Source organism: Cupressus sempervirens, chromosome 7 (assembly GCF_028749045.1).
Source record: "Cupressus sempervirens isolate cs-2001-9-10 chromosome 7, ASM2874904v1, whole genome shotgun sequence".
In the NCBI taxonomy this organism is placed as follows: Eukaryota; Viridiplantae; Streptophyta; class Pinopsida; order Cupressales; family Cupressaceae; genus Cupressus; species Cupressus sempervirens.
The window spans coordinates 246,277,073-246,283,394 of NC_143124.1; positions in this window are offsets into that span (position 1 = coordinate 246,277,073).

Sequence of the window (6,322 nt, forward strand, 5' to 3'; positions counted from 1 at the left end):
AACACTTGTTTGATGTATGACCTGTCTTACCATAGTGATTGCAAGTAGGTCTTTGGTTCTTTTGAGCTCCTTTCTTGGATGATTTTCCTTCTTTTGTATATCCAATTCCTTCTTTTCCTTTTTTTCTATAGAGGTTTTTCTCATTCAATTGATTCATGTCAACTTGAGATTTCATCATTCTTTCATTGATTTGATTCCTAGAGTTTAGATCATTCCTTAATTTTTTATTGATTTATCTTTCAAATTTTAGATCATTTCTCATTCTTTCATTGATTTTCCTTTTAGGATTTAGATCATTCCTCATTCTTTCATTTTCAAATATTAGGCTCATGATTTCTTCATTTTCATTAGAGAGTTGATCAATAAGGTCTACTTGCTAAAGGGATTGGTTATGGGTTTCATTGTTCCTTCCATCTATCTCTTCTTTTATCTTTTATCTTTTTTCCAAGACTTCACATAATCTTACTAAGTTTCTTGTTGTCTTCTTAGCTTTCTTACTTCTTCTTGCATGAGACCATTCTTTTCTAGGAGTTCTTTGATTGCTTCATTGGTTTTATCTAAATTTCTTGAATGAAGGTCTTCAATTTTTTCTTCAATGTAGAGTTGATCATTCACTTGAATTTCAAGCTCTTTTCTTCTTTGCAAGGATTGAGAGAGTTGCTCCTTTTTTTTTTTGAGTTGGGGAATGGCCATCTCTAAATCCAATTTTTCATTGTCAATGGCTTTTTCAAGTCTAAATACCTCGATGGCCTTGATCTTTGCTCAATCTATTAAGATTTTTTGTGAGAACCACAATGCTCTAATACCAATTGTTGGAAATATTCAAGACTAAGCTAAGTTATTGAGAGGGGAGGGGTGAATTAGTAACTTCTAAAACTTCAACAATTTCAACCTATAATCCAACCATTCAATTAGCATTTAATCCATCATATAAATTCTAATCTAATTGCATGCATAATAAAATGAAAGCATGAAAGCATTCATAACACTGATACACAAACATTTGGTGACCCAGAAGCCTTCCAAATAGAAAGTAAAACTGGGGTGAGGATGATACCCACAACTTTAGTACTATAGTATAAAGTTAGCTTGTTAAATCTTACATTGACGCTTTTAGGAGTAATAAGAACTGCTAGGTCCACCTTCTGAAAGGATGTACAAATATGCAATTAAGTATGCACTCAGTAAAGAGATTCACAAAAGACTGTTAGGTCTACCTTGTGAAAGGATTTGACTAATCCACCTATTAGGATGAAGTATTAGTAGATCTCTGATCTACAACTTAGTTTGTTGAAAGAGATTCCTTTGTGTACTGATCACCTTTCTATGATAGATATGTCTCTACTACTCCTTATGCAGTAATGGCCTTTAAAATTCCCTCCTATTTTTCTCTAATGTAATTCGTATTCACAACTTCATATTTTTACACAATTGCATCTATTCATTAGATATGATACAATGCATTACATATATATCAATCCAATTATACAAATTACAAAGTTGTCCATCATATAGGTTTACACAAATCTTACAAAGTCAACCCACATGAAGACATTTGAGTTCTAAAGACTAACTTGGTGAGGTTTTGATACTCAACATCCATTATCACTACTTGGCATCGTCATGCACTTAGTAGACATAGAAGCTTGGTCCATACCGATTACTTCTAAGTAGTCCTAAACTTGGTTTGCATTGGTGACTCAGTAAACATTGTGAAACTCATCATATAAACTGAGTCTCTTGATTTACACTATATGACTCAGTAAACACTAGACTCTCATCACATAAACTATGAACTTGGTGAACACTACATTTCTTGGTAACCATTAATAAACTCAACATCAACTGAAATGCATGGTTTACATTGCTAGACTTCACATTAATTGAATCTTCTCAGTAACCACTATGATTTAACCAAAGGACTTGGTAGCAACTTTGGAACTTGGTGACAACTGAATTACATGGAAAACACTAAGAAATGTACAATGAGCTTAGTAGCTATATACAATTTAAATAGGTGTATGTCACTAATAACAAACTTGACTAATATGTCAACATTAGGTTGAAGCAAGATTGTCATGAACCAAGGATATTCCTATAGTAGTTAACTTTTGTGTGCATAGGTATGATTACCATTTGTAGCTTATTTTTTATATATTCCTTTTTCACTCCAATTTGGAATACATTTTCAAAATCCTTTTAATCATATTGACCCACGATAAAAATTTGAGATATTTTTTCCTCCACAAGGTTGAGTTGGATAGAGAGGATAATAAATTTAATGACCATATCATTAAAAGCCACCCTTTCACACTAAAATAGATCCAATTTCAAATTAGAATTTGGGTTTTTAATTTTAAAAAAGTTTCTAAATTCAAAGTCAACCTACATAAGGTCCAAAATAGCTTGGTGAGGTGTATATGCAAAGATACCTTCCTCCTTTTGGATCTAATCAAGAATATCAAAAATGAGAAGAAAGAAGGAAATCAAAGAAATCAAGTGAATTCAAGCATCAAGCATGAAACATAAAATGTAATTTATAGATCCTAGCATGTGTGAAGGCATTCATGTTCTTTTTATCCTAAATCTACAGTCAATAATACATCAAGACAACTTTCATATATCCTCATGAGTAATCCAAGACATTTTAATGTATAGTATTTAGAAAGATTTGCTTGATCTCTAAGACATGTTTCCTATTAGTGTTAAACAATTAGTCATATCCTAGGTAGAGTTGGTTGGCCATCATTGAGACTAAGTCATCTAATGAAGGTTAAGCAATGTATGAAAGACTTGTTCACATTTTAGTTTGAGATGAGTAGGTCTTTTCTTTCCGAGTACTTTAATTTGGACCAAGTGAAAGTGTGTGTTGAGCATGTTAGAAGCCAGTAAATGTTGAGTGAAGAAGAGATATTTTAAGTTAAGTAAGATAGTTACTTTCAAGTATTTATAAGCTGAGGAACAATATGTATATAAGTATTGACCAAGTGTTGGGATATTCAAGTGTCGAGTAATCTAGTTTTGACATATGTGTGTTTGTGATGGCACAAACACTTATTTAAACTAGATTTGGCTGACTTCTACACTTAATTTATGGATTCTAAAGATAACTAAGGAGGTAATTATGTATTTTTAAAAGAACATCAATCCCTATGAAGGTAGTGTAACCAATTATAAAAATGGAAGGACTAAATGGAAAAATGGGATGAATCTAGATTATTGATCTTGATCTAGATGGTTCATCAATTGTTTATTTAAAGAGGGACCCAAACCCTAAATCATAAGGATGCAAATAGAGGCAAAGTGATAGAGAAGGAGACTATGTTTGTTAGAAGAAAATAGATCAAACATAGAAGCCAAAAAAAAAGTGAAGGTAAGAACACAATATATGTGATAAAGAGATTAAATCATGATTGGAAAGAGAAGATCTGTAACCAAGCAACATAGTGCTAATTGGATGATTGGGTACTAAAACATTCTAACCAATGTGTCAGGGTAAATCTCTTAATGGAGTGGTCCTAACTAGCCTATTCAAATATCCTAATAGAGTTATTTCCATGTTGTATGTTTAAATCATTTAATCAAGGTAGACTTAATAAGTCTTGTAAGCTCCTAATAGGGAAAACCCTTCACATGCCAGATCACTATAAGTAATCAAACATTATAGCCTTAACATGTATGCTTTACTGCAGCTATAGTGAAGATTTGTGGGTGTGATCCCCACCCCAGTTTTACCTTTACTTTGGAGGGTTTCTAGGTTATGTGTGTACATTTAATTTTATGTTTATGAATGTGATGCATACTTAGATCTATTGTAGCATAATAGTTATATGATTAGTGATCTAGTTATGAGATGCATAAATGGTGAATACATTTGATTTTTTAAAGAAGTTAAACATTTTTGTAGATCTTGATTCAGTATCTCACTTCCCAATAAGACTACCAACAATTGGTATCATAGCCTACTTCTCTTAGAAGAAGTATAACATCTTGAGAGTTAAGATCTTGGAGATGGAGGCTTACAAATTGGAAAAAATCATTGAGAATCAAATGCTTGACATCTAGATCATACTGCAATAGCTTGAAGTAGTAAGGGAGGAGTTAAAGAAATCTTTAAGAAAAGGAAAGAGTTGGATACCTAGAAAAATGATACACTTTATCAAGAAGAGGACACTAAAGGAAAATTTGACAATGGAAATTCTAGTGAAAGTGATGTAGCTATAGCAGACCTATTGGAGAAGAATAATATTATGAATGAAGAAGTTGAGGATCATAGAGAATGTAAAATCCAATCAGTAAGGTTATGCGAATTAACTTAATAGAAAAAGAAAGTTGAGGAAGGAAAAGTCATGGTAGAAGAAGACAAGAGACAAATGGCTACTAGACTTAATGAAATGACATTTGACATGCAAAAGCTCACAAACATTCAGCTAGACATGATGAATCAACCTCTACCCTCAAATCAAGAATTGAATATAAAAGACATGGAGATTGAAAATATGAGATCACAAATTGATAAACTAAGGAATGAGTTAAGATTTGAAACGGAACTAGTGGAAAGGATGAATAAACCTAGTAAGGCTACAAAATACTTTGAAGAACTAATGCAATAATCAAGAACACCTAGTGACTCCTCTAGACTAGAATATTCCAAGAACCTATCATTCACTAAAGAGGGAGAGTCATCAAAAAGTGGAGAATAGGGGACTAAAAAGCCAAAGTACAACAAACCTACATGTCATCACTGAGGGAAACCTAGACATACAACCAATATTTGTAGAAGTAAGAATAAAAAGAAAAATCCTAAGCCTAAATTTAATGGACAATATTTTTTAACTGTAAGAAACAAGGACAACAAGAACATGAATGCAAGTAAAAGGCTAGCAATACACAAGTTTCACCAAGGTTTGAAGGTCATTGCTACAACTATTAGACATATGGACATAGAGCTTAGGAATGTAAATCCAAAGAAAAATCCAATTGGACAACCAAATGGAAAACTAATGCATCCAAGTAAGGTCACTTCTATAACTAGAATTATAACACGTGGTATGATTTTCATTATTGTGGTGAATATGGTCATATTCCAAAAAAGTGTATCAAGACACATTTTAGAGGCAAATACAAGAGTTGGTTGAATGGAAATCTAGTTTGTTTTAGTTGTTACAAGATTGGACATGTAAGAAAGAACTGTAAGACTTGAGCACCGACACCAAGAAATGAACACAACAAAGGAAAAGAGAAAATTGATATAGAGAAGAAAAGGAATAAGATGAATCAAACCTAGAGAAAGAAGGTATAATCTTGAAGCAATAGAACCAATGAAGTTGAGATCACCTAATCCAATGGATCAGGTTATCACACTACCTCAAACTAAGATAAGAAGGTATTGTTAGAGTGGGGTTATCATTACACTAAAAGACTAATCTATTAATGCCTGATAAAACCACTCAACTTATAATACATAGGAGATAATTAAGCCTTTGTCACAAATCCCAAGGGGAGCACTAAATTTTTTTCTAACAATCTCCCCCTTAGCATTACCTGATGGTCTTAGGATTCAAACCTATGACCAAGCTTTGATACCACTTGTTAGAGTGGGGTTGCCATTGCACCAAAATACTAATCTATCAATGTTTGATTAAACCACTCAACTTATAGTACATAGGAGGCAGTTAGGCCCTTGTTAGGAATCCTTAGGGGAGCATTGAACAAATTTCTAATAGGTATGTAAGGAACTATATTGTTAAATGTTGTATCATACACCAATTCCTAACATAAGCTATGTTAAAGTCCATATCTACATGAGTCAAGATGCATTATGATGGACTTGAGGAAAGAATTGAGCAAAATAAATCACATTCTTAATAGATACTGAGTATTAGTATAATGTCTATAGTGACCTTGTATCAGTATATGAACCGAGGTTCTATAGAAACTAAGTTGGAGACCAAGCCAAACAAGGAAATGACAATATTGACAAAATGATGGTCTTAACTAAGAAATGAAAGATATGGTGTTGAAACTGAAGGCTAGTTGTAATGCACACACCATGGTATGAAGAATTTATTTACAAACCTAACTTGATTGATTGAAGGTATACCTAAAATTTTGAAGTTTATTTGCATTCCCCAAGTGATTCAGAATTCAAGAGTGATTTATGTGAAAGATTGTGTGATTCTATAGTGTGTTGTCAGCAAATTACAAAGTGAAGTAAGGATTTTGAACTGAGCTGAGTTGTTTTGTGAAACCATTGAATTTTTTATAAAACTCTAGCTCAAAAATGTATTCACCTATATTTGGTACTGGCAAGGAAATGTTA